This window comes from Diplotaxodon limnothrissa, linkage group LG1, assembly GCF_057381915.1.
Source record: "Diplotaxodon limnothrissa isolate DT_005_m linkage group LG1, D_limnothrissa_male_GT1.1, whole genome shotgun sequence".
Taxonomy (NCBI): Eukaryota; Metazoa; Chordata; class Actinopteri; order Cichliformes; family Cichlidae; genus Diplotaxodon; species Diplotaxodon limnothrissa.
In genome coordinates this window covers 8,376,168-8,401,965 of record NC_140596.1, presented here as the reverse complement: position 1 = coordinate 8,401,965, position 25,798 = coordinate 8,376,168, and the positions used below count along the sequence as shown (strand labels likewise).

Here is a 25,798-nt window from a genome sequence, read left to right as displayed (position 1 = left end):
AGTTTTTGTGGACTGGAACATGCTCTGACTTCAGAGCATGTTGAGCAGCTCCTTTTTCTGAGCAAGAATCCTGACATTCCTTCACTGTCCAAATGTGTTTAACTTGTTTTTTGGCAGCAATAAACATGACAGTTTACTTATTTTAATTTAAAACATGTTTTATTTTAATTAAGTTTAAAACTTTTTTATTTAATGTAAAATTATATTTTGTTTTAATTTACTTTCAAATTCTTCAGTTGCTGAATGGGCTGCATAGTTTTCATAAATTGCATAGTTCAGAATAGCTATAATTGTACCAGATGGTTGCATTCAGTTAAGTTGGACTAGACTGTAATACAAACCGTTCAGTTTGTCAACAATAAAACTGAAATGAGAGAAAGACTGAGTGTGAGACTTTGTTATTAGATAAAATGAATATTGATAAAGTTTACCTTTATGTACAGAATCTGAATATCGCAAAATATTTTAAAAAATTGCAATAATATCGTATTGTGCGTTAAGTATTGTGATAATATCGTATCGTGGGATGTATGGTGATTCCCACCTCTATTAAGCTTATGGTTCTAGTCCAGCTCTTATTATTTGACTCAGTCCAAGAAATGCAGCACTGGTTTACTAGACACCTATCATTTGCCTGCAACTATGAGAATGTTCAACTGATTGCTGCCATGTCAGTTTTCCTGGATAAATAAGAGCTTAAACAGAAATCACCAGAGAAGGCTGGTGTTTAACTGAGATTGCTGTTGTTGATTTCTAAAATTACTGTGACAAAGCCTTGGGTTATGCAAGCTCAAGTCCACAGCAGGCCCAAGGCCATCCACAGATTACAATCTAACAGTAATGCTTCTACAGGAACTTATTAAAGTCTTTTTTTTCCCCTTCTTTTTTTTTTTGACTTGGGGGTGGCAACTTAGCTTGACCTAGATTTCTGTCTGTTAAACAGCCAATAACTATCCTGAGGGAAATTTTATTTACTTAGACAGCATTATGCCACAGCTCCCATCACACTCAACAAAGAAGAGCATTATACATAAAACTTGTAAACAACATTCCCAAAGAATTCCAAGACTGGTTAGTCAGGTAATGCTATTCAATCTGGTGCCAAGAAAGCTCCATTCACAACACAAAGTGTTTTCAGTGCATTGCATGTTTTAAATTCCAGCTGTGTGTTGGTTCTTGGGAACTGCTAGTTTTCGACGCTGCGCAAACTCTGCGTCTTTTGGCAGGACTCCAAACAAAATCTATATTTTGCAAAAACAGCTTTTTACTTAGTAGTCTTACTAAAAGGGGGCAATTAATCAAATAAATTATTCATCATTTATGACTTCTTGAAAGACCCCATCTTACTCACATGAATATATGTTGGGTAAATTAACTGCAGACACTGTCAGTTTGTTTCGAACTTCAAAAAATTAAAAGCTTATAGAACTACCAAAAAACTAGTTGCTGTCAGTGAGTGTGTGCTTTTGATCTATGTTTATGTTCACCCACACACTGATGCAGCTGGCATGCTTGGACCTACCAAGCATCTAGTGACATTAACTAATAAAACTCATCTATGGGGGCAATTAAGAACAGAACAGAAATGAGGTGCAGACAAGGAAGAGCTGGTGCACAAAAAAAAAAATGTTGTGGGTCTTTTGGTTTCCGTAAAAAAGACTGAACAAATCTACGTGTAAACTGCAACGTGTAACTGCAGCAGCTAATACTGTGTGAATTTGAATTATTCACTGAAGCAGTAGTAGTAAATAAACACTGCAAATGTGAACATACATTAGGCATTGTTCATTCTTGTCAAAGTCAGGACACGGTGGCATTTGCCCACCTGGAGCATTTGGACATGTCCCAGTGCCATGAGTGCCGTTTTGGCCTGCTGTAACCAGCCAACTTGTAATAACATTAATAACTAGTAAGCTACTGCTAAACCAACAAACAGGGTTGAACTACAAAATTAGCAGTCTGGTGGTTTGTGGCGGGGAACAGAGTTGTGGCCTGCTCATGCGTCAGACTATTTTGGGTTCTCTGACTGTTTTGAAGAAAAGCCACAGCGTTATAAGCCAACTTGGGTTGCAGGTTCAAAATTATTTCTAGTTGTGCACAGATGTGTATGATCAACAAATTAAGAAGACAAAGGCAGGCCATTACACACTACCCCAAAACCCTGTTACGCTTCCATTTACAACCAAAAACATATAATGCTGAACTAAATTAGACTACATGTTTTACTGTAAAATTAAAAGTGAGTTGATGATAAACTACTGACAGAAGAAAGAAAGAAAGAAAGAAAGAAAGAAAGAAAGAAAGAAAGAAAGAAAGAAAGAAAGAAAGAAAGAAAGAAAGAAAGAAAGAAAGAAAGAAAGAAAGAAAGAAAGAAAGAAAGAAAGAAAGAAAGAAAGAAAGAAAGAAAGAAAGAAAACAACCAAACTATTAAATTCTGCATTTAACTGACAGCAGATAAAGTGTTATGGAAACAAGAAGAGAAGGAAGAAGCAGAGAGCAGAGCACAGACAGCCATGATGCAGCACCCAAGGAACAAAAAGGGCTAAGGCCCTGGACTTAACAGCCCAACAGAGCAGTTTGGTGGTGCCTGGGCTTGAACCAAATTGTAGTGTTTTTAATAATATATGCTGCTGAACAAATTAGTTTATATATGTATAAACACTATTTACTAACCTCATTTTGTGTAGAGTAAATAAACAGACTGTATATTTTTAAACAATGACGTATCAACAGTAATGTCTTATCTCTAGCACATGGAGTTATTACAATTATGGCAGTACGTGTAGTGCAGCTGTGACTATCGAACCTCAACTCAGACACAATACAAAGTTTGTATTGTATTTGTATTGTGTAAAAAAAAAAAAAAAAAAAGGCAGGGAAATATGGAAATGTGACCTACTGGGTATGCAAATATACAGTATAAGTTTAAACTAAAAAAATACAGCTTTTGTAGAGTGAACAGTTAATCCATCACTTCCTGACCGCCTGGCTGTTCAAACTGTGAGCTTTGCACTCGAATTGAGTTTCAAAAATACAACCCCACAGAAAATGTTAAAAGCCAATTTTTAGAAAGAAAAACAAGAATAAAAAGAAGGGGCAGTAACTAACCAAACAATGTCGTTATTAGATCACAGCATACAGCAAGTCCAACGGGATGACAGTTAAACAGAAATATTTGGCAACAGAGTCATCCCATCAGAGGACAAGTGTCTGAAAAAAAAACAAGTACAGGGTTTTTTTAATAAGCTTTTGATTTTCAAAATCAACAGCACACTGGTGCAAAGCTGTACTGAAAGAAACAGGGTGAGGGATTAAAATGGACATAAGAAGAAATAGCAGCAGGCAGGCTTTGTGGTGTGCATTTGTCTTCGTATCTGCATCTGCAACTACACTGATGTGTGTGTATTCAATGTGCCAAGAGACTCCCCACAAGGAAGCAGGAAGTAGGCACCAATTAGTGGAAATGCAGAGAGATGATGTGCCTAGAGATGCAAGCAGCTTCCCCAGACATTTAATAGGCTTCAGTGTCCACATGCCCTTCATCTGGATGAGCTGTCGTCCAGCACAGCAAGCAGCCACTACCGAGGCTCCACATGCTTCACTGATCACATGACTTTGACTGTTCAGAGCAAGGGCGAGGCAAAAAAAAAAAAAAATCACCATACAACATAATTTCTCCACAATTCTAAAACCAAACCAGTGTTCAAAAAGACCGAAAAGCTTAACTGAGGGTGAATTCAGCTGATTTTCAGGTGGACTAAAAGTAGTGGCTAGTGGGTCATTCAACATGTTAGCTCTCAAAGACAAGCATATGGCATTTTTCACAGAGAAAAACATTTGAAAATATACCATATCAATATACACTGATGATAAAGTACTTTGATCTGATCGACTTATAGGCTGAAGCAGCCAAACAGGCAAAGCTATATGTGGAACGAAACCGTGACCGAGGACAAGCTGATGGCATCAGATGTAAGTACAACTCCTCCGGTTTCATATGCAAAACAAATTATTGCGCTAGCTTACACGGTTCAGGTTCTACAGGGATTTAAAAATAGTTACGCAAAACGGAGCGTGCTGCTCTGACCGGCTTTAAAGGGTTAACAATGACTTTAAAAAAAATAATATAAAATAGTGTGCAACACCACTGAAGTTTTTTTTTTTTTAAACTCTCTTTTCAACCAACGGCAGTCACTCTCCAAATAACTTCTGCTTAGCTTTCCGAGCTTCCCTCGGGTCCTCTTAATCAGCGGTCTCCAACCTTTTTTGCGCCACGGACCGGTTTATGGCCGACAATATTTTCACGGACCGGCCTTTAAGGTGTCGCGGATAAATGAGGGAGGGGCTAATAATCGGCTCAGTCATTTTTAATGATCGTTGAAAGCCCAGATCGTAATCGTGATTAAAATTCGATTAATTGAGCAGCCCTACCTATTAGGGACAGTTAATTTGGATAATTCTTCACAGGAAGTGTCATGTCACTCATCACCATTATATGAAACTACATGTTAAACTGGTTAAAATCTAAAATTAAAAAGAGACAGGCGATCTCTCCAAGGTGTAACCTGCTCCTAGTTGACACATGCCAACACCAGAAAGCAGCAGCAGCGGTCCACAAGGCAAAACGCAGGAAAAGTTGAAGGCATGAATTCACTGAAATATACAACATATGTTTAAGTTTGCATAAAACCCAAAGGAGGAAATGACTTTCTTGTAAACGTTTTTTCATCCAAACACACACACACACACACACACACACACACACACACCTCAGGTGTATGTTTTAACAGTTGCGTAGCTTGTTGCAAAGTGTAAACACAGCTTAGAATTGCTTCGTCTTCCTTCTAAAAGCTCTACAGAGCTATTAAAGCTTTTAAGTTAATGAGGAAAAGAGCTACAGAAAATAAACTGATTCCATGATATAAGCTTTAAAAACATCTGCCTGATTTGTTCCTTTACACTACATGTATTAATCCTAATTCACACCATCTAGATTGTTTAAATCAAAATTAAATGCAATGGAAGAAGACTAAAGTAATTTTTTTATTGCTGAGATGCTGGTGGATGGTAAGAATCTTGGTTATGCTTTGGTAAGAAACTTATTTGAGGTTGTGGCGTAATCACACCTTAATATTGCATAAAACAGCGCTGGTCACATTTTCTGGACACCAGTTCTGCCATCTGATTGCACCATCCAGTCTGCACACCAGTCAAAACGAGAGGGGGAGAAAAAAAAAAATCAAACAAACAACAAAACCAAAATCGGACAGAGTGGGCAGCGTCAACTGAAGTTGTCGATCACTTGACTTAAACACCCTCAGCACTATGGCTAACCTTTCAGTGCAGCTGGCTAACAATGAAGAAGTCCCTGGAACTACACATGCTCCAAAAACTACCTTTATTTTTTAATCTTCACAGAGAGTAATAAATCTGTGACAGCTTTTGAAGCAGGGCTCCGTGGTGTATACATTTGGATCGATACATGTAGGGTTTTATCTCCACTTATTCCTTTTTTGGTCTTGAAAGACAGTTCTCGGATTATACCAGGTTGAAGTCAGAAGAGAAAGCCATGTTCTCTCCAAGTGTTTGCAGAGAACCCTGAAATCTCAAGAAGAACAGAGCGGCAGGAGAGAGGGAAGGAAGTTCAGAGAAACTGTGGCTTACTCAGTCATTATGACTGTGTGGCTCCCTCTGCCATCTGCCACATGAAACATTTCTAGCCATCGCCACCACCTTTTCTTTTTTTTAGCCGAGGTGCTGCTGTAACTGTCCCACAGAAATTCTTGTTCCTATTTTGACTTTCTGATTTAGCAGCAACAGAGACAGACGGACGGTTGCAGTGATGTAGGCTGAGGCGATTTTGTGGTCTCAGAAACATTTATCCAGTTTAAAAATAGTGCCCAATACATGGATAATCATAAAATGAACTTAGCAGCTGCAGCTTAAATTATTTTAAGATTTCAAATTAAATTTTAAACATAAGCAAGTTGTGATTTTACCAGAAAACCTGCATAAACCTAAAAGAAATTATTACAGTAAATACTAGTCAAAGTCTGAACTGAGGAAGAAAAGACAAAACAAAACAAAAAAACCCTCCATCCTTTCTTTGCAGAAGATTAAAGGAGTCATGCGTGTATCTAATCCGTCGACCCCTATTTTTATCTGGCTCAATAAAAAATAGAGCAGCGTGACACAGAACCCTCTCACTCTACAGTCAGACAGGCCAACTGACTGACAGACAGGTGGGAAGACAGGAGGCAGCCGTCCAGTCTGCTTCTCTGACGTAACAAGTGACAGGGTTGAGCTTGCCGCTGATGACAAATTACAAAAGCAGAGAGACAGGAAGTGAAAGAAAGAAAGGAAGAGGGAGAGAGAATACCCCCTTCCTCCTACTCCTCTCCACCTCCCCCTTTGAGTTCTGGGAGGCTGCTGGACTGGAGAAAGCAGAGGGGAGGAAGGGTAGTGGTGACGGCTTATTGTTTGAGCTCTGTGTGCTGCGGTTCCAGTCTCAGCACACACTCATACTAGCCCAGCTATTTATATCCTCTCAATATCCATGCAGGCGGAGGCAGGCTACAGTCATTTTCATCATTTCCTACATTCTGGAGACAAAGAAGAGACTACTTGCTGGGAGTGAGCCTGCTTGGACTACTTTTAGAGGATCGCCCCATTATTAATTGCGTTGCATTTTTGGTTTTCATAAGAACATACATTAGCTAAAAAAAAAAAAAAAAAAATCCATATTCATACAATTAGCTGAACGATGATTGTTCAGTTAGTAGCACCAAATATATTAAAAAGGGACAATCAACTCTATTAGGACTGCATTTAATGAAGTCAGGGGAGTTGCTAGATAAAGTCTGGTCTAATCTCAGACTATGCAATGCATGCTCTACGAGTTGCCAAGGCACCAAAATGGCTTGCTCACCTGACTAAGGAGAGACAGAAGAAATGTAACAGATGCTTGAAATGTTGACTGTAGTTTCTGTAAGTATTTATCATCACCAGCATTTACCTTCAAGTTACTCTAGTCCTATTTTGAATGATGGGGCACGGAGCTCTTTGTAAAGGTTTATTCTGAGCAATTGTGATGGCAAGAGTCAACAAAGTGAAAGCAATACAGGTTCAAAAGTACAGTGCAAGTAGGTGTGTGTGGGGCTGGCTGTACAGACTTAATTACATCCATTAATGAGATGGTAGGTGTGACAGACCAAGGAGAGCTCAGTGGTGATGTTATGCAAGTGTTCATGTTAAATGCAGAGGTGAACAGAAGGAAAAGATGACTTGGGTTCTTGGAAGCTCCTCAAGTAGAGATGAGAGGTCTGAGACAGAAACGGACGGGGAATTGCAGTCCATGTGAAAAAAAGTTCACTGGAGAAGCAGTTTAACAAGGGGGCTACATCAGCGAGCCAGGTGGGAACGGAGACATAAAGCCCCGTGTTCAGTGGGTAGTAGTGACAGAAGTCAAACTAATAACCAATGGATTGTCCATTAATCAAATTATCATTGATGGGTTTGTTCTTTGAAAACCGAATGCTTAAATTAGTCCCAGCCATTAAAATGGCCAGGCTGCCTGCACAACTAAAGTCTGTAGCCATTTTGCACATGCACTTCAAAACTTTGAACTTTTCTAGATATTCTTTCTTTCGTTAAGTTGTAACGACACAGAAAAAAAAAAAAATACTGAATGCTTTATTGTTACTCCGGCTTGCAGGCTACCACATTTATTACTTCAAACAAAATAAAGGGAAAATTCCTACCATCACTTATGACAGACTACCTAATTCAAAGTGTAGCTCTATTACCACAAGGTGCCAGCAGCAGCATTACACTGCAACAGATGTTACACAGCAGTATTTACAGTACCACAGCAGAAGTCTAATGTAAACACAAACGTACCCTAGGGAGTGTTTTCACTGGAAATTTTAAATAAAAGCTGCTTAGCAGGTTAACAGTAAAGTAACGTAACCTTCTAACTCTTCAGCAGCCTGCACAATATGACAGAAGGAACAGTCTTCTTGCATATTTTCAAAGCATTGTGCTTGTTCAACATTGCTGAACTAGCTTCCTTTTTACTAAATCGTAATGCGTGCTACGGAACATACACTCATGGTGCCCTCATGTCAACGACACACTTTTAGGCCACATAAAAATTTACACCCGTATTTATTGCAGATCATGTTAAATGTGTCTCCACATTGTAGTGGTTTACACATTTGCCAGAAAAGTGAAAGATCCCGAGTTTGATTTTGAAAGGAGACACAAATCCCTTTTGGGATTGCATCAAGGAAAGCATCCAGAGTAAAAATCTGCCAGATTAAATATGTGCGGCTACCTGCTGTTGCAGCCCATTATAAATAAGGGAGCACCCAAAAGTAGCTGCTTCTTCTCCTAGCAATTGTCAGTATTGAGATAATTCTGATCTCAATACTGACAAAACCTTTTCTGGAAATGAGCAGCCCTGTGAAAACATCCCTAACAAACTGCTGTGTGCTAAATGTGCCCAGATTCTCCAGATTTTCCAGACTCTGTGAAAACAGCTCAAGTGTGGGAAACAATGCAGTGTATATGTGTATATAAACAAATAAGCACACGCAGTCATGGCTTAATATACTATACCTTAAACGTGCACATTTATATACGTTATTGGTTTAAACATCCTAGGAGAGTGACTGAGGAAGGGGATACACAGAGAAACCGCCTGCTGATTCTGCTGCTTTCATTGCCTCTCCTATTCCTTTGATGCTAAACCGCGACAACTCCTCTATTCAGAGCAGAAGAGGAGACGAGGAGGCAAAGCACGGCGATGGAGAAACAAAGAATCTCATTAGAAGCAGCCACAGCGGGGTTCGGGTACAATATGGCAGCAGCATTAGTGGCAACAGCAGCTCAGAATCTCTTCAATAAAAGCAGCATTCAGGGGCAGTGGCACTGAGACCACGCAGAAAAAGATTCAGTGGACAATAAAGGAGGGAATTAGGGAGAAGAGAGGCATACAGGGAGAAGATGAAGCCAAAACCCAAATTGCAAATGACACTTGAAACTATTATGGTTCAAAACGGTGATTATACAGACTGCCTGCACAACGAGTAATCCCAGATTTGGAAATAACCGGAATATTTTCCGCCTTTGAAAATAAGGTAACTACAAATGGATGTTACTGCTCAAGAGAAAACAACAACAGCTAGAAACAGAGCGTTCTTCTGAAAAAATGAGAGATACACTCATCAGGTTGTCGTGGTCAACGAGCATTTGACTGGCCAGACCAATCACAAAAGGCAGTCATTGATAAATCCTTTCTGCTCAGCAATTACAATATTTATATAGTTTACCAAATTTAATTGACGAATCACTACTATACTTTTGATCTCCACATTATATTTCCAATTTAATATACGTGTGCTATTACATAATGTTTCTTTAACTGCCAACAGATCTTTGTAACGCAATTAGGATGCAGAAAGAGAGAGGAAGATGATACTAAATGAGAGAGAAAAAGATGCTCACAGATGGAGAGGACAGAGATCAGGAGAACAAGGACATAGAAAAAAAAGAGGAGGAGTCAGACGAGCGTAGAGGACTGGTAGGTGTAAATGACAGCGGCTAGAGGCATGGAAGTGTGGTTTCTTGGCAGAGGACTCTATCTGCTCATCCTTAATGCAGTCATCTGTTGGTTCCATCGCCAACCATGAATAATAAAGGCTCCACCCTGCTATGCCAGTACTCTGAATTATTAATTCACAACCACAGACTTGCATTAGCGCACACTATGGGGTACGGACACATTTGCCTGTTTAGACTTGCGCACACAGTGTGTGTGTGCACATGCATATTCACCACACTGACAACGAGTGAAATTAGTGTTCTCTCTGAAGCAGGTTTTTCTTTAGAAAACTGCTGTGACAGAGAGAAAGTGATGTTTCTTTGTTTTTGTTTACTTGGGGTAATCATTACTGTTACTTCCATGTAACTATCAAAGCATGTCAGATTTAATAATAAACAACTGTAGAATTACTAAAACAAAACTATAACAGGAATTTCTAAAATCAACACATCAAAATAATGACGACACGTAGCTATCCTTTTGCTTTGACAGGGATAAACTACACTTAAAATATCTCGCAAGCATAACCAGTTCAGAATTACTACTGTTTCAGCCATAATAGTACACCCCAAGAGATACTATTAACTAGGTCATTGGTTTCTTTTCATAGGCTTGGTTAAATGATGTAGCCCAATTAGCTTAAAGGAGAACTGACAGATATAAATGTGCAATGCTGCTGTGACTGTATGTTAAATGCTCAACACTGAAAATGAGGGACGGTCCAAAGAATGGCTGTGTGCACGACAGAAATGAAAATATTCACATTTCACCATATAAACAATGTCCTACTTTAAGTCCTTTTAAAATCATACTAAGCATGCCTAGGACGTTAAAATGCAAGCGCACACACACCAAAAACTCCTCTTACTCACCTGCTTTGCATCTGCTGCAAAAAGAGCCTAACTGAAAAGACACTCTCCTACACACTGTGCCTCTGTTAAATCAAAGCAGAAAACATCTCTGCTTCCCCACACAGATACCAGGCAACACAACCTGCCAAACAGTCTATTGTTGGGCTGGAAAACAACACAAGACTAGCAGAAACAAAAAACAGAATGAGAAACCCGCAGTGAGCACATTCGCTCAGAATATACAGCTGTGTGAACGTTTTAGTGCATGTGGTTCTACGAGAATGTGTAAACTGGAAAAATGCATTTAGGCAGCACATCCAGATCTTGTTTTTACCACTGGACACTGGGTGTTAAGGTGACAGTAATGGTGTAGGTGAGAAAACCCAGGTAGACAGCGAGGCAGGCATGAGGTATTAGGAGACTTTCTGCTAATGCAGAGCCAATGTTTGCACAGACAGCAGCTCCAAATCTTCCCTGCAGAGAGTAGGACTTGGGGATTTCTTCTGCAAATTTATGAAAGCTTGACAGACTTCATGCACCGATAACCCCATTCACTCTCACAGTCCAGGGACAGGCACACAGCCTTAAAGTGAAGTTTGATGCACTGTATGACCTTAAATACAGTTTTATACCTTGGTCAGTAAAATAACATACAGAATTAGAAAATTACAAAAAATATGTTATACAAAAAACAAACAGACACGGTTTACTCTGCTGAGATTTGCAAGTTGACCTGCAGAGTTCATAAAGTTAGGGCTTCCTCCATTTGTGATTAACAAGTACATACGTGATTAACAAATTGAGCCAGTCTTAGGCCATTTTCACACCTAGAGTTCGCTTACTCTGGTCCGGATCAGTTGATGAATTTGTAAACTTGTAGCTTTTACTCATGGTTTAGTTTATTTTCACACAAAGAAAAATCCAAGGGAACGCGTCACTACAACCCAAGTGAGAGTTTTAAGTCTGTTCTGGGTGGGAGTAACAGAGTAAATACAGGAAGAAGGTGCTGTACTGGATGACTATTGGAAAATATTGAGTATTTACATTCATTTCACAGATAGTTGCTAGTCTGTACAGACCTTTGCACATTTATTGTATCTTCCCGCATTGAGAATTCAAAGTTTATGTGGCTATGGGCTTTTTATTCCTTACCTCAAACTTGTAATGTACACCTGGTTATTGGTTCGCACAATAAAGAAAGCACTCTGGAGCTCATTTGGGACCATACCGAGACTCCTCCTCCAAAGGGTCTCAGTGCGATTGTTCTGGTCCCTACCAAAGTGCGATTACTGTGTTCACATCTGCACGAGCGAAAAGTACTAATAAGAGAATTATTTTCACAGTTAAAACTCACCATAATACAAGCTATTAAAATGCACCAACGCTGAATGCTTAGCTATAACACAATACAAATACAGGACTTTTCCACTTTTTCACAATGGGCCGTTGGGGAGTGCCTACACACATAAGGTAGATTGTTCCGCATACAGTTAAGACAATGAATCTACTACCTTACTCAACAAACACATATACAGTCTTCCTCTATTTCTAAATCAACAAATGTATTCTATGTTTGAGGAAATTAACCCCAGTTTAAAAAGCACTGGTTAAAATTATTTCTCAGGAATCCTGATATATCCATGCATAACTATGGTATAAAAAATGGAAACAGTATTTATTAGTATCATAACTTCACAATGAGCGTGAAGGAACCTCCTGTGCCAGTAACAAAAAATCTTCTGCTTGCCCTACTGAGACATAAAAACAGGAAGAACATTGGACAAGAACCACAGAAAATGATCTAAAAGTCTAAATTACTTGAGACAACGAGATTAAAACTCAAAAAGACCAAATAAATACTTTGGGAGAAGTGTCTGGATATGAAATGACCCTGAATTCTTACATTCCCAGGAGACTCTGCCTTTACAGAAACTTGAGAAGGATGGGTTTATTTTCCTTAGACACTGACCCCATAAAGTTGTCGACATCAGGAGTCACAGCAGATGATCTGTAAATGAGTGATAAAATGTATGTACACAACTCAGAGTGGACTATGAGCCTTTGTGTGAGTGTGAGATGCGCAATTTTATGAAAATTAGGTTCATTTGGATAAGCTCTTAACTGGTTAACATATTCAGTCAGTCACTTTTTTATTTGTTTAGTGCATTGTACCTGCGTCACTTTTTTAAATTTAGACTTATTTATTCATTTTTAATTTGCATGTACTGGTACGTAGAATACAATTCTGTTGCAAATACCAATTTTGTTAAAAACTGTTCATTTCATCCAAGCCTGGAGTCTGAATTGTCAGTTTTAGAGCCTTCTTTCTTTTGTTGTTCTGTTGTAGTGCACTGAATTGAGATGGTGATGCAACAAATGTCTTTGTGATGCCCGTAGACTGACAGAATATGGAAAACTGAAGACATACAGTTTAAAAAGCATACATTTTTCTCAAGACATCCCAGGTTGTTCACTTGTTTTGTAGATAAATGGTTTATTAAATATTGTTTTCATATTGAAATGCTTATTTATAATATAAGAGAAAAGAATAATCTGGAGGTGTTTTGAATAGATTATTATGGAACTGTTTTATTGGGCCAGGGTGTCAGACAATCAATCATACAGCTTAGTAAGAATATGCAAGAAAAAGGGAAAGAGCAGAGTTCCGAGTAGAAACTAGTTATACAGTGCAAACTATGCAACCAATAACACCTGCTAACATGCATACTACTAGATCAGCCTTCAGTGTATTTCTAAAAATACACGTTTAACATTGAGGTTCCATTGGACCATGTGTAACAGGACTAGCCTGGGAATTGAAACTTGCAAAAGAAAAGCCTTGTTTTCAGCCTGAAACTTAAAATGACCATGATGGTGGACTTGATTTATAACAAGATCCAAGCCACACAATGCTGAATCTAATGAACATGTAAGATTCCCATTGTGTACGTACCCTAAATAAACGATCCTCAGCAACAGATACAGAATGTAACGTAAACTTCCTTAAAGACCAAATAATTATTTATTTTACCCGCCACCATTATTCAGAGTATTAAGTGCAACAAAAATATACTATTTCTCTCTATTTTCAATATTTCAAGTGCTGACTAAAACACGTGGGCTATACTATTAAGCTATTTTTGTGAGGTAGGATTTTAATTTATGAAACACAATAGGCGGCCTTTAATCAGTCCATCTCTAATCTGTAATTATAAACCCACTTACATATACATCTATTCAGCTGCCACCTACTGCTCAGAATATTATTTTCTTGAGATTATTAGCTGTTGTATCAGAAACATGCTCAGATGTAGGCCACAGTTAACGATAACCATCTGCACTTTTAGTGTAATCTCTTCTAAGACAAAAAAAGAAAGAATAAAAATGTTGCTTTATTAAAAAGATAGCCTGAGGGAAACTGCACACAAAATAGATCAAGTAAAATCTTCCTTGTATTAAAGAGGAGCTAATTCAGGTCACTTTACATCTGAGCACTTTGTGTGACATCATTAAAGCACAAGCGTTTACTGTATCTTTGTATCCGATGACTCGAACGCATTGGGGGGTTGAAGAGGGCAGATAAAAAGAGGAACTGCTGAAGCCTCCCTGCTAAGACAGGATTCATTGCCATTATCATCAGTGAATCATCTTGTATTATTTTTAGAACAGTCAAAATAATTCCAACTGGGTTTAATGTCACCATAACTGAAGCAAAGGAATACACCAACTTCATAGTGACTGCACTACTTCCTCCGTATTTCCCCCCACTGGCCCAAATATGAGGCGCTTCAGTGAACCAGGACGCAGGTGTTATATGTAGAAAGTCAGACTGAACAGGCAAATGAGATTTAACCAAAGGACCAAGCATCCGAACACACAGGGTATATACACAGCAGAGAGGTGACAAACTAAAGAAGCCTTAAACCACGAATCATATGATGAGGAGATTTGGTGCCCCCTCATCCCGTGGGAAGCATTTTATGAATTTTTTACAAATTAATACACAGTAGTTCTGAGTCATCACATTGTCCTGTGATTAAACTTTCCATCCTGGTGGAAGTGGTCTTTTCCAGGATGTGCACACCAAGGGTGAATGAGTGGTTTGATGAATATGAAAATGATGTGAATCACATGCTATGCGCCTTGCAGCCACTACATTTCAACCCAACTGAACACCTTTAGGTTGTGTTAAACTCCGCCATTATCAAATAAGGTAAAATCTTTTGGAAGAATAGCGTTCCAGAGACTTGGAAAAAGTGCACTGAAGCTGTTCTGACAGAATGGGATGTCCTAGCAATTGGCTAATAAACTTCGTGTAGACAAAACTGTCAGTTTTTCCTTGTATCGTGTAACGTGGTCCATTCAACTAGTTGATTTATAGATGAAAACAACCAGACAGAAAAGGAACTCTACTGAAAAAATCCTGTCAAATAAATACACTGTATCGCAACAAAAATCCTTTAGCTGACCTAAACCTTTGACTGGACATATTACATGGGACAGCTGTTCTGAATATGTCAAAATCTCAATGATCTTTGTGCAATAATCAGGTGGCAAGACTCAGATATTTTCATATAATTTCTTCATTTTCTTGGCAAAAGGAACCTAAACTGGATAATAGGGCTGCCACAAACGATTATTTTGATAGTCGACTAGTCACCGATTATTTTTGCGATTAGTCGACTAATCAGATCATCATCCATTGAACGTAAAAGTACAGCTTATTGCACCAGCAGCATCTGCTCTTATATAACTATCATTAGCTTACAGCTTTAAGTGTTTAAGGTCTGTGCTAACTAAAAATAAAGACAAGATGATAGTTAATTGAATTCTAATTAAATGTGCAGATTGTTTCGGTGGAGTTTAATAAACTCAGCCGATTTACTCAGGAACAAATAAAATACTGAAAAAAGCCAAACAATAACATTTTTAAGTTATCTAAGTGACTTGTATATGTTTAACCTGAGTAGGGCGGTGGGTTTGAAAACGATCTGCCGGGAGTCCGGTGCTCTCATGGCCCCCGGCTAGCTATCGAGCTAGTGGGTAACAGACGCCTCCGAAAACGTCGGAGCGCTTTTGAAAATATGTGGTGTCTTGATAAACTGAGCCGATATTTGAGGTTTACACAGCTACATTCTCGCCTGAAAATATGTTAAACGTTTATTTTGTGACCCAGAAAGAATAATAAGAGTAATATTAAAACTAACTAGCTGCCGCCATTGTTGACAACTGCGCTGGGCCGCGCTATGAATTCTGGGACACAGTTTCTTCTTCTTCGGGGTTTAACGGCAGCTGGCATCCTTGTACATGCAGTGCTGCCATCTTCTGTTTCAGTCCGTTATTACACTCTTAAATCCTGCTACTTATTCCTGCTTTTGGGATCTTACAAAGCTTCAAATGACGCGTCGACTATTAAATCAGTCGTCGACGATTTTGATAGTCGACGTAATCGTGACTAGTCGACTAATCGTGGCAGCCCTACTGGATAAGCAATCGGGAAAGTCAAAATATAAAGGATAGAGTTGCTAATCTATAACAAATGGAGCCACTGATATAACATGATTAAACAATGTTTTAGTCATGTAGCGCATGTTAAAAAGTCTGTTGCAGTGGTTTAAAAAATACATTAACATGCATGTAAGACCTATACAGATATAAACAAATGTATATATATTAATATATATACACATTTTAAGTTCTTAAGTGCTGTTGTGCTTTAGCCAACAGGGGCGATCGTGGCTCAAGAGTTGGGAGTTCGCCTTGTAATCGGAAGGTTGCCGGTTCGAGCCCCGGCTTGGACAGTCTCGGTCGTTGTGTCCTTGGGCAAGACACTTCACCCGTTGCCTACTGGTGGTGGTCAGAGGGCCCGGTGGCGCCAGTGTCCGGCAGCCTCGCCTCTGTCAGTGCGCCCCAGGGTGGCTGTGGCTACAATGTAGCTTGCCATCACCAGTGTGTGAATGTGTGTGTGAATGGGTGGATGACTGGATATGTAAAGCGCTTTGGGGTCCTTAGGGACTAGTAAAGCGCTATATAAATACAGGCCATTTACCATTTACCATTAGTCACTACCTTAATAACATAAGACAGCTAAAGTCGCTATCGGGTGATGCTAATAGCTAAACAGCTAACGTTACCATGTGTGGTGTACCATTTAATACTTCAATGGGAGGTTTAACGGCCTTCTCCAAATTTGTCCTAAAGTGCTGTTCACTGCTGTGAATGTCATCTACTAGTGAGTGCAGGGGCTGTGTGCCTGCCTGTCTGAAGTGGTGCCTGAACTACAGAAGGCAGAGATCATCCTTTTGGTACTGACGCCGTTGCAAATTAGTATCCAATTCAATGAAATGGGCTTTACACCAGCAGCGAATCATTTGGTCTTGTGCTCTTCTGCATGATTCCACTGAAAGAGGAAGTGTCCAACTGTTTCCCATAGCGAACACATATCCTTTTCCTCATTAATTTAAATCAGCTCTTGCAAAATCCAAAACAAATTGATGTCATCAAGTTGATCTTTCATTTAAATAACCAGTCACTGTGTCTGCTGCTTTTCACCATGAGGTAACTCTTGGTAGACAGGTAAGGTGGTGTATTGAAGGATGATCCCAGTGGTTAAATGGCAGTTTAATTTTGGACTCAGGGGATTCTTTAGCATGCTATATCTAAGGTATTACTTCATGTTAAAAATGGTTGAAAAGATCTCATGGGGTTGTTATCAGGCTTCTTTTCTGATGACAATACCTCTTAAAAATATAAAGCAGCCACACAAACAGGAAGCTTACATATGAAACCAGAAAAAATATTTATGGACAGCTGTGACTCATCACACACTGAAAGTACAGAAAATGACAAAATTAATAGAAATAAAACCGTTTTCTTGGTTGTTGGTAGTATCTTCAGACGTTCAGTAGCAGCATGTGAACAGGCAAACAGGAAAAAGCTAAAATGTCGGATTATATCATTATCCTTTTGTTAAACAGTTCCCAGTAGGAAATCTCCGGAGCCCGTGGGCGTAGTGAAAGACTAAGGCATGTGTCAGGCCTACAGCTCTCCTCATTGCCTGCATTGTGCAGCTAGCCAGCAGGCGTGGCGGTAGAAGGCCCCCGGTCGTCAAGGAGCTGTCCAGCCGCTGCCCAGATGGAAAAGCCAAGCTGAGTTTGCATGCAAGACGGCTGCCACAATTACACTATTCTACTGGGATGCATGATCAGTAGGAAGAAGTGGATGTAGGGGGATGGGGGACGGAGGTCAGAGAAGATGCAGTAGTGTGAAAAAGAAGGGCGAACAAATCATGAGTGTGAAACTGTGCTAAACATCCATACAGAGAGATTAATATAAAACAATATACAAAAAAATATAAATAGCTACGTCTTCAGCAAGTTATCAAACTGCTCCAGCTCTAACTTAATGGCCTGCAGCATGTCCTTGTTTTGCTCTGCATCCTCGCAGAACTCAGTGTGGTGGCACAAGAGTTAGTTCTACAGCTCCTGCAGGTGAGACCAGCCCTCCAGCTCAGTCCAAGACACCTGGGCTAGAATATATTTGAATGTGTGATTTACAAATAAATCATTGGAGAAGAAGCTACAAAATGTTGAAGACTGCCAAAACAGCAACCTGCCAGCCTGCCATTAGTAGAAACACATGAAAAAAAAAAGGCCTGTGCTGCTTATCAGTTACAGTTACTAAATTGAATGAATTGTTACTTAGTCGGCTATTAATATAACTGGACCCAGGAAACTGATCTCGATGTTGCAGAGCAATGTCGACTGATATTAGCCTTTCTGTCAGTTGCTGGTCTATCTGCAAATAAGATGACGATTCACATAAGGAGACCAATGTTTATCTGCTTGGTCACATCAATTTTATAGTTTTTGTGCTCTGGTTTCAGTATTTTGTAAGACTGGCTTTGTGCTCATTCAAAGACAGTGTGATGAAAAGTTAAAAGGTTGTGATCAGTCCTTTAATAAGATGGTAAATTTTATGTTTTCAGGTTTTGCACTGTAACCTGAACCTGTAAACTACAGTAATGAGTTGGATAATGACTCATCAAATAAATCGATTATAAAAAAATTCAACACAAATTCTTTGCTTTAATGCTTTGTTTAACTAGAAAAATTAGCAGGAGACCTTCATCAAACATCCACTGCAGTTTGTTTTAGAAAAATCAGTAATCCTCCAGAAGTTGTAATTAACATCTGCAGATGAACTGTTAACTTAGTCTGATACCCCATGTTTAAATTATATAGCATGGTGAAGGCTGACAGCAGCCGACCTATTTTACATGGAAGTGACACCTGCAGAAAACGGGGGTGAATCTAAAGGGGAGCATGTGGTGTACTAGACCACATTTATTTCAAGGCTTTCGCAACATTTTCAGATTAAAAGTGAAATAATATAAAATATCATATTAATTAAAGTGCATTAATATTTAAAAATATAAAAATAAATGGTTTTTTTTTTTCACAAGCCAATAAAAATGTACATGGGCCAGTAAAACCTGAGAGTTGTTAGGTTATTATTAATTAACATTTACACCATCATAACATCTTGTTTTCAGCAGCACAAAAACTCTCCTTCAAAGTCCAGGGCAAACTTCAGAATGCTGATATGCTCACTTCTCTTCATTGCAGCCACGACATCCTCCTTTAAAGGCTTATAAAATAACTAACTCATTCACTCGCACACTTGAACAATGTACGCACACATATGCACATTCCTTTTGGAAACCACCAATATGGCTTGGGTTTTGTTTGTTTTTTTGTTTTTTTGACAGACATATGCAGTTAAACTTTAAAACAGGCCACTCACACACCGACTCTATTCAGACCAAGTCTTTTCTTTGCACTACTTCTCCAATGTGCACCCACAATTTTGTTGTACATGTACAATGACAATAAATGGAAGTTCTATTCTATTCTAATTTCTAAAATGGAAACCAATGAGCAGTTCGTTTTGAAAGACGTATGTCCTTTTACTAATGTGACAAAAGTATTTCGTATCCAATTAATCGGTGGAATAATCAATAGATTACGTGATTACTAAAATAACTGATATAGACAACATTATGATACAGTTGTATTATAATGTTATGCTATATGATGAAAATTATGATCACCTACCAGCTGAGACAATTAATCTGTTGTTCACTACACAGTTATATCCAGTGATACTGTGTGATGCACCTAAAAAGGGGAAGGAGTGCAGGTGCAGTGCAGATGTGCTGCCAATTTCCGTTTCTATCATTCTTTCTAATCACGTGTACCACGTCTTGCCACTTTGCATCTTGCAAGGTCTAACATAAAAGTGCATTACTCAGGAGGTATACACAATAAAAGCAGCAGACACAATACATCACACTGAGCTACTAACACACGACACCACGATGCTAAAATGAACACAGCCATGAAATAATTGATGAATTCATCCATGCAGAGTGACATGAGAGCCTACTGTGCCTTGCACTATGTGTGAAATCCTGTTGCTCATGGATGTCAGTATTAGAGACACAACAGTACAAACATTTCATATCAGAATTATTAGTATTAACCAAGTGCTTCTAAAAAGTGATGAAAATGCTAAAATCTACTGATACACATACCAAGACAGTTTCGCCAAGCTACATCCTGTCCCCTAAACATCTACCAAGGCAGCTCCCTCTTATAAATCAGAGTATTTCAAGTAGAATGTGCGTGAAGGACACTGCAAATAATATCCAGTGTGAAAGCAGTTATACTTATACTGTTTTATTTGTTTACTCTTGTCTACAGAACACAACAACAAAGCTGTCAGCTTCTGGACTTTAATAAAATATGTTGGCTGGGTTACTACATAGCACGGTATCATGGGAAATGAACAAATATAGTCTCCAGACAAAAACCCACCAAGATAAAAGTCACATTAAGATAAAAGGGTACTTACCTTGCGTTCCCTATAAAGTGATAACAAGCAATTTCACAGTGTCTCCATCGTCTTTCAAGGTTCCCGCTATCTCTTAAAAATCTAACTATGACCACAACCCAGAAAAAAACAAAACCGATCCTGAAATTCTTTGCTCTTTCCTCTGTTTCCCTAAAAGTAACTCTTGTTCAATCGTGTCAGTCTGATAGCAGAGAATTCAAGGCACACAATTTTAAATACTAACAACAACATTTCCCACTACAACACGGATTCAACGCAGTACTATAAAATGTGTTTAAAGTATAAAAGTCTCTGAAGCACTGTCACTACCTTAAGCCTTTTAAGTAAACACATCCTGCCTGCTCTGCTCTACTTTTGCTAACCTTGATTGACAGTATTTACAGAAAGTTTTCTATGGGCGGTAATCAGCAACAGACTTACTGTGAAACAGTAATACTAACCAGTGGGAATTTTATCACAGTAACCATTATATGTTTCACTCTTTGTCAGTATACTGTTGAGCTCTGCACCAAAGTCACCACAATAAATCCCTCCTCTGCTGTTGGAGTTGGCGATTAAAGAGACAGCATGCGCTGAAGAGAAGAGTCCTGTGGGGGGGTGGGGGCAACTAAACGATGTCATTGTGTTGAGGTCAGCAGGGCCTTGGACAAGCTTCAAATGTGCAATGAGATGGTCAGTGTAAAGACAGAGAAGCCATTACTTCCCTGCTGAGCACATAAGCCAGGCACAAAGCTTAATATGAGACAGTAACACAGCTCAGCTTCTTGCAGATTTAGGGATCGAGCAGACATAGTAGTCCCCCCCCCCCCCCCCCCCCCTTTCCTTCTCGTAACCCATTGCTAAATAGAAGAAAGCTGACATGTATCCAGGCCAGTAGGCTTGTATTGTCACCTTTACTGCTTGTCAAGCTGCACCTCAATCAGGACTACTCTGATCTACCCATCAGTCATTCAGGGTGACGGGGATGAAGCTATTGACAAAGAGACAATAGGAATGGACAGAACTAAGTGTGGTCAAAGGTTTCCGTCTGTAAGGTGTGGGCCACCATACTACATAAGTCTGATTTTTCAAATAAAGAGCTGTGTGACCTCTCATCTCAAAGCACAATCTCAGCTTTTTCCAAAATATGGCATTTTCTAACATTTAAGGTAAAGAGTTTTCAGATGAAAACAAGAAAATGTACTTCCAGGGACCCTCAGTGCACTATGCTGGACATTCAAGCTTATGGGCAGCAGGTTAGCCCTGACAGACACAGCATATGGATTCCTAACATGCTGCAGTCTGGCTCACCAGATTCCTCTGGGGATAACGAATGCCAAGCCTGTGCACCCCCACTTCATGCTTTGTAAAAGAATTTATTTAATAGAAAACCAGAAGCTTCATCCTGCTTTCATCAGCACTATGTGCTCATGATAACTAGCACGAGTCAAGACAGGTGGGGAAAAAAAATAACTTTCTGACAACAAAGGAAGAAAAATCTACTCTTTCAAGTTATTGTTAGTTTTTGGCTTTAATTCCAGTTTTGGGGTAAACTCTTAAACCATTGTGCAAAATTTAGAGGCAAAAACAGGTGTCTATTTTATATTACAATCCAAAAAGAGCAAGGCAACTATCTCTCCCATCAAACAGCTGTTTTGCTTTCATCCAGATTATAATGCAAAAAGCCAATCGCTGGTCAAACCTGCTGAGGCAATCAGTTATTAAAATAGGCAACAAGATCTGGACTGATGATATTTGAGATTTCAAGCTACTACAACATGCTAATGTATTAGATAACAAGAACTGGCACAGAGATAATACACTAATCATAAGATTTGTTCCCTGAAAACAACCCTGGAGTAAGATCAGAACTGATTAGGTGTACTACAAACCATTAGAGTTAGACAGTCTTCTCCTAAACTACACAGTAATATTATGTAAAGTACAAATACTCTATAACCATGCTTTTGGGTACTCAAGTCTTGGCTTGTAAAGGTATGTACGTTTCAACATTGCAAACAGGCAATTATATTTAAGTTCTGTGCACGGAACCTGCACACAATGCCAAAGCTGCAGGGACAAGACGAGTCGTAATGCCAATTTTATAAACTACCAATAGGACTGAAATATGAATATTGCAGCTGTGGCTAGTGCAGTTCATGTCCTTTAACCTGTGAATGTATCCTTGAGCAGGACACTAAATCATCCCTATGTAATTTTAGTTAAACCTGACCTTGCACCTTCCGGTGGAGCAATGCCAAGTGAAAAACAATTTCCCCGTGGGATAAAGAGTATCACATAACTAAGTGTTTTTTTGGTTGGTTTTTTTTTTAACAGTTATCGTTATTTTATTGGTCCTGCCCTAAAACCAAGACAAATGCTGAAGTGAGTAAGGATGTTAGCAAGTTTATATTAAAACATGAGAGATACGAATGAGATTTTCCTCAGGAAAGGGGCTGGACCTCAGCTCGATCCCTGTGTTCTAGTGCAAGGCGGACGAGGCTAAGATTACTGGACCCATTATCGGACAGAACCAGTCTTTTGTCGCCCTTAATTCCCAGCAACACGCTGAACAACACTAAAAGGTCAGACCGCAGTATTTGTGCACAGGGTTGTAATTTCAACGACACGTTAACTGAACCTCTACCTTTAGATCCACCACAAGTAAAAAAAAAACAAAAAACAAAAACAAAAAAACCCTGGAAAATCTGCCTGTATAACAATGCTGTACTTTTTGTTTTGCTGGACCCATGTTTTTATTTTTGGGCTTCCACGCGGTATTGCACCACAGCGTTTCCACAGACAAAGACTGTCAAAGGAAATGGTCAAGTACCCAAGACACGACCAAGGTGTCCGACTATGGAATCAGATGAAAGAAAAAGGTAGTGACTCGGGGGATTTTCAGCACAGGCGCGTAAATCTGGGTGACACAAGCATACAAGGCAAAGATCATTTTAACAGATGCTTTATTTATCCGTCTTCTGCTGTACTGTCAAGCTTACTGACTGCATTGGTGGGGGAGTAAGGAGTTGTAAGTAAAATCAGTTCAAGCCTAGCATAACACTGAATTGCGTCCGATAATGGATCTCGTGACGCTACGTTGCTCGTTAACTAGCAGCTCAAGCTAACACTCCCATTCGGGTTTGCGCTTCACAGCAGCACCTATTTAGAGCAAACGGCACTTTCATTCTGTTAGTGAATGTAAGATAAAAACCTGACTCTAAAACGTAACAGAAAGCCCAGTAATAACACTCCTGTGTGGTGTAGCTCCTGAGCCACCCCTGTGCTAAAACCCGGTGTTGCAGCGGCAGCAGCAACAAACCCAAGACAAAACAGTCAATGCGCTGTGGGCAACTCACCCAAAAGATACCACTGTGCTGTCGACCATATGCTGCTGCAGTTCAGCGATGAACACCCATTAGAATGATTCCTGCGGTTGGGGAGCATCCAGGTGTTGCGGTGTTAAGATTACACTATTCCAAACCCTGCTTCGCTTTGACGGCTGTTGTCTGTGCTGAGACCGCATATGTGTGTATGCTTATGTGATTGCGTGTGTGTGTGTGTGTGTATGGAGCTTTGTGAGGCCTGCTGCTGGAAGGAAATGGTCTCCACTCCGTCAGTGCAAAGCGCATGCGCTTGGGAATGGGAATAGCACGGCCAACGGGCGAGCGGTCTGTGAGCACAGCCGTGTGGCCAACAGGTGAGATTGTCAACCGATGGCTGACTTGTTACAGCGGAAGGTTACCCGCTAAATGGCCACCTGCTGCCCTTTCCAACGGGATAAAGCCGCGGTGCAGTAATACAGGATACAGGATAGATATACGCTGTCATTTACTAGTAATAGACTGCAATTAAAACAGATTATTAAGAATTTCAAAGTCTTATTTGGTTTTCATAGACATAAAATTCTTTTCTTTCTCTCTTTTTTGCAATATTTTCCAAGTAACCTATATTTGACAACAGCATGATAAAAATGGAAATTCTGTTTTGTGGTGCCACCGCATTATTTTTAGTGGCCCCCATATGGCGACCCCTATGAAACTATTCTGGAGGCGCCCCTGACTGTTAGGGCTGCGTGGTGATTTAGTGCAACATGTTCGAAGAATAAAGTGGACTACAGCACGTGTGACCTTTGATAGCAGTGCTCCAATGTGTTTGTTTATTTTTATAATTCCATAAGGTACTGTTATTCAGACCGAAGGCATGAATAATGTTTATTCAGTATACCTATCTACTTTAACGCAGGGGTGTCAAACATAATGCCCAGGGGCTAGAATTGGCCCTCCAAAGACTCTAATTCAGCTCATTGGACAGCTTTTAACTAAAGTTAAGTACAGGGTGGGCCATTTATATGGATGCACCGTAATAAAATGGAAATGGTTGGTGATATTAAAGTCCTGCTTGTGGCACATTAGTATATGTGAGGGGGCAAACTCCTCAAGATGGGTGGACTTTTGTTTTTTCAATAGGAAGAGGACCATGTGACACATCAAACTTATTGGTAATGTCACAAGAAAAACAATGGTGGGTGGCCCACCCTGTATATTTAAGTATAACTTTTAAGTTTCATAGGTTTTACGTTTTATAGCTTTTCTGACTCTTTTCTACCATTTATACTATACTAAAGTAAATAAGTAACAAAAAATAACTTTTTGGTATTAAAATTAGCAAAACATTGCTTTTTATAATTACACTGAAATCTGGGAAGTCATCTGTTAGGGGTTTTATAACAAAGTGGAGCCATGAAGTGGTAGGCCACATAAAATTAAAGAGAAGGGTAAGCAGATGCTGATGCAGGTGGTGGGCAAAGATTGCCAACTTTCTGTGGAGAGCTTCATGGAATGAGTTTCCATTTCTGAGCAGCTGCATCCAAGCTTTACATCACCATGTGTAATGCAAAGTGTCTGATGCAGTGGTGTAAAGTGCGGCACCTTTAGAGCAGTGCAGACGTGACCTTGGAGTGACAAATCATAGTTCTCCATCTGGCATTCCGATTGACCGGGGGGGGGGTGTTATGGTCTGGGGGTGGCCCCTTCCTGTGCACAAAGAAACGTTCATAAAAACATGGATGAGTGAGTTTGGTGTGGAAGACTTGACTGGCCTGCACAGAGTCCTGACCTCAACCAGACAGAACGCCTTTGAGAAGACTTAGTGTGGAGACTAGAGATGGCACGATACCACTTTTTTATGTCCGTTACCGATATCATAAATTTGGATGTCGGCCAATACCGATATGAATCCGATATAGTGTGTTTTTTAATAAATAAAACTGTTTTTTTAAATATCCTGCTGCATTTTGTATAAGTTCAAACTCAAGTTAAAAAACAACAACACTAAAGCTATTCTGTTATACCTGTATACAAAAAATACACTGAACCCGAAATATTTCATAGTTCAGCAATACTAATCAATCTAATAAACTTAAACCTACTCCATCCTCCCTATTCTG

At 39.5% G+C, this 25,798-nt stretch overlaps 1 protein-coding gene across 1 annotated transcript in view; it reads right to left on the bottom strand.

Moving 5' to 3' along the window:
* cskl (c-src tyrosine kinase-like) overlaps nt 1-23,906 on the bottom strand; it is a 52,344-nt gene extending 28,438 nt beyond the window's left edge. The window contains exon 1 of the mRNA XM_085362123.1: nt 23,709-23,906. The gene's annotated coding sequence lies outside the window, so the exon portion shown is untranslated. The remainder of the gene's footprint in view (nt 1-23,708) is intronic.
* Nucleotides 23,907-25,798: the final 1,892 nt, after the last annotated feature.